The sequence below is a fragment of the Fukomys damarensis genome, unplaced genomic scaffold, assembly GCF_012274545.1.
Source record: "Fukomys damarensis isolate Sample0158 unplaced genomic scaffold, DMR_v1.0_HiC HiC_scaffold_4, whole genome shotgun sequence".
NCBI lineage: Eukaryota > Metazoa > Chordata > Mammalia > Rodentia > Bathyergidae > Fukomys > Fukomys damarensis.
Genome location: NW_022900916.1, coordinates 60,573,285 through 60,577,206, shown reverse-complemented (window position 1 = coordinate 60,577,206; position 3,922 = coordinate 60,573,285). Strand labels below are relative to the sequence as shown.

At 36.6% G+C, this 3,922-nt stretch overlaps 1 long non-coding RNA gene across 1 annotated transcript in view; it reads right to left on the bottom strand.

Annotated features, from left to right (window-relative positions):
• Positions 1-3,191: 3,191 nt before the first annotated feature.
• Positions 3,192-3,922, bottom strand: part of LOC104847864 — a 14,703-nt gene continuing 13,972 nt past the window's right edge. The window contains exon 3 of the long non-coding RNA XR_776254.2: positions 3,192-3,693. This is a non-coding gene — a long non-coding RNA (uncharacterized LOC104847864). The remainder of the gene's footprint in view (positions 3,694-3,922) is intronic.

The window sequence follows — 3,922 nt, the reverse complement described above, 5'->3', positions numbered from 1 at the left end:
AGGAAAAGGAAGAGAAAGCGGAAGTAGCATTCAAGCACCACAGTGGGCTAGGCACCTTGGCAGGAACTTTGCTCACTTGATCTCATCTGATGTTGTCATAAATTCTGAGACTTTGATCTCTTCTTTTCTCATTATAACGGTAAATCACCCACCTTCACTCTACTAGTTAGTGATACAATGAGATTAAAACAGTCCATAACACTTTGAAGCACATGTTCCTCCCACATTTGGGAAATTCTGCCTGCCAGTTTCCCTCGTGCTTCTCAAACCTATGACACATCTGCCTCTCTCTTAACTGAATCAGGCATTCTCCAAACCGGAATATCATTGCTTCCCTTCCAACAGAGACTTTTCTTCAATCAACTGTTTATTTGTTAAATATCATAAGGAAAGTCATGGAAGGGAAGGGAAGGGAAGGGGGAAAGAAAAGAAAGACTATGGACCAGGAACAAGCAGAGTCAGAACAAAAGGACACCTTATCAATGTGTTTGTTTGTTTGTTTTACAGTTAGTATAGTAGTTAAGCTGCATCTATGACAATATTTTAAGAATTTCTTAGGTATTTCTGAATACCAACTAGGAAAAATAATGCCTATTTACCAACTCAGAATGGATTTTTGTCACATCTTAAATATATTTTATACTATGGCTTGGTTTTTAAGTGTTTACATGCAAAGTAATTGAGAAAACCTCTCTATACATTCTTTGACACAGCTTTCATTTAAATATTTAATTTTAAATACATTTTTAGGTAAGGATATATAAAGCAAGATTGCCTCTTAACCAACTAAAGAACATGACTCCTGCTAGCTAAATGACTATAAACAATACACAAAGTATTATTAATGCATTGGGTTCAGCATCTCAGCAAAACAAGTTAATTATTTATAATTTAGTTATGTGTTAACATGTCTTAGCATGTTAAGACAATTATGATAACTGTATTATACTAGGACATCAAAACTCTTACAATAAGGCATATGCATGTCTCTGCAAAAACACTAACTCATTTAACCAAAATTAAAAACAAAATCTTACGAAACAGTTTTAACTGATGGATAAGTAAACTCTAACTCGCGACAAGTTAATTTCTCTAAGCAATCAGAACCTAACAAAAGACAGTTGAAAACACAAGAAATTATTTGGATGAAAACAAAACCTTTTTTTAAAGCTAGTTCTTTTGTAAATTTTACAAAGAACACATGAATATTTTAAACTTTATTGTTTTATGTATCTTCTGTTGATATTTGTGATATACAAGTTACTTTTATTTGGTGAGATTTATATATACCTCCAGGAGACCACAATATTGATTATGCCCAAAGCAGGCTGTACGCAATGCAGGCTGTGAAGAGTTAACCCCACAATTGGCTTATTTATAGAAACGAGTCTAGCCAAAGCCTTCGTGCCAAGGTCAGAGTAACTCACACCCAAATTCCATTCCCACAATTAAACCCTTCTAAGTAGAAGGACCATGTTCTAATTACAACCATATATTTTGTCTATTCTGTTCCTAATTTGAGAATGCTTTGTCTTGTCTTTTATGAGCCTTGCTTACATTAGTTTCCATAGAAACCACACGATTATGTGTCCTCGTACATAGTTTTGCCCTTGCATGTAGCCTAATTGATTACCAATAAAAATAAGTGGCTTGAACTGGCCAGGGCCTTTGTTGGTTGCACTGGCATTGGCTGTCCTGACACCTTGCTTTCTGTCTGTCTTAGTTCTGTCTCCCCTGCCCCCCCGCCTCACTCAGGCCTTCATCGTACACTGGACAGGAGACTGGAACCTACTGCAGAGGTTTCCAGTAATGTTTCAGGGGTTCACGGTATATACCTCTTTCCCTGAAAACAAGACTAGCTGGAAATAATCAGCCTTGAAAACTACTGATCAAAAACCTGCCTTTGAGAGGAGCCAAAGAACAAGAGAACAATGATGGCCACTAAAGCCAAAATAGGCCTATTGGGGCTGGCGTTTTTGCTCTCTAGTTTTCAAGGCTGATTATTTTCCAGCTAGGTCTTATTTTCAGGGAAAACTGAATGTATAATCTTGATTAGTTTTAATTCTTCTATTCCCTTTACCCATTATTTTGATCCCTTTCCTCATCTCCAAAAAGTCTGCCTCCTTGTTGTCATTCCTTTATTCATCCTCTTTGATTCATTTATATTTTTGGTTTCTTATACAAGAGAAATCATGCAATATTTACCTTTCTGTGGGACTCTTTTGTAAATGGAGGAAATAGATATCGATTTTACTTGTAACACAAACCCTTTGAATTATCCTTTGGGTTTAACTCTATTCAAAGTGACACCTGTGTGCCTATGTGCCAGTCATGGTCAAGAACATCCAGACTTCAGGCCTCCTCAGTGGACACTGTACCCCAAGAGTCTGGGGGTTCACTGGGGATGGGGAATGTGGGAATGGAAAACAGGCAACGCTTAAGTTCACTCTTCTTTCTTCATTGGCCTTTGCCAACACCAGACAATGTGAAATATATCAGGGAAAATTAAAATTAGTGTGGGCTAAAAATTTTGAAACTTTCTATCAGATATGACTTTCCAAAGAATTCAGACATGAATCATGGCCAAGTTTAATGTCACCTACACAGTAGATCTACCATAGTTTGGTACCATGGTTTCAGGATACCTACTTTGCTGCTGGTAAGTAGGGGTCTAAAATCCAAGCAGAACTACATGGATAACATCTATGAATATTTCATCTATGTCACACAGAGGCATTACAAAGTATTCTCGCCCCCAAACATTTCTTCATATGTGATATTTTAGGCCACAACTGGACAATTCTTCCCAACTTTTAATGGTGGATAACAAATCATTCTTTCCTATATCTAGTATGACTCAATTTTGTTAAATTCTCCTGCTCCTGAGAATACTTGTAACTTTTATTGCTACCTGCAGACGCATTTTAAAAACTGTACTTATAAATTTAATTTATACTTTATTTTATAAATGACACCCAGTAAGAGCAAAAGTTTAAAGTAAAATTCTCCTGTAGTCAATACATGAAGGATTATGACTTTTCTTAAAATGCCAGATGGACCTTAAACAGTTAAACTTATCACAAGGGACTAATAAAAAGAGATATAAACTTAAGAAGTGATGTTCATAGGCCAATATAATTGTCTGTGTCTTGAGATGTATTAACAATTAAAAATTGCTTAACCAGTTGCCTTTGTTCTGATTTCACATTCAACCAACAAGTTTCAGGTTATAATTTAATATCTTATACTAAATTATCCACGCAGGGAGAATGGACCGGTCATAGGACTATAGTTCCCTGGTTAGTGGAAAAATTGTATTTCCCATTAACACTTAGTAAATTGGCACCCAATTTTAGACATCAATTGTGTGAGCTTCATTTACCCAAATCTGTCGCTTAGAAATGCGTCCATTCTTCTAAATTGACAAAAACTTCAGAGTTTCAATCCTAGACCACCTCAGGGACAGATCGCTCACTGTGACAAATTCACTGAAGCAAAGCCTCCTCCTGGTGTTCTGTGGGGGCCTCCGAGCCAGCTGTTGGCCTGGCCCCAGCCACAGGACATTCACAGCCTGCTTCCATCTTTACGTTTCCGCTGCTCCAGAACAGCCGTGCTAACCGTACCACCCGTTAATTGTTGGCATCTTAGCCTTATGCGCTGAAATTTACCGCACGTGGAGCATATTCTTCACTTCTAATTGGGGAGAAAATGAACTTTTGTTGTTTTTCAGCCTACCTCATGTCAATTGTCATTTTTAGGGAGAAAGACTAAAAGTTAAGAAAGTAAATAATCATCACCTTCTTGTTGCCATCAAGCAGAGTAAGACAATACATAAAAGATACTAGTTTTTTAAATATTCCAGATTTAGATGCTTTTTGCAATTTTATATATATATATATAGTTATAGTTATAGTTTTATAAC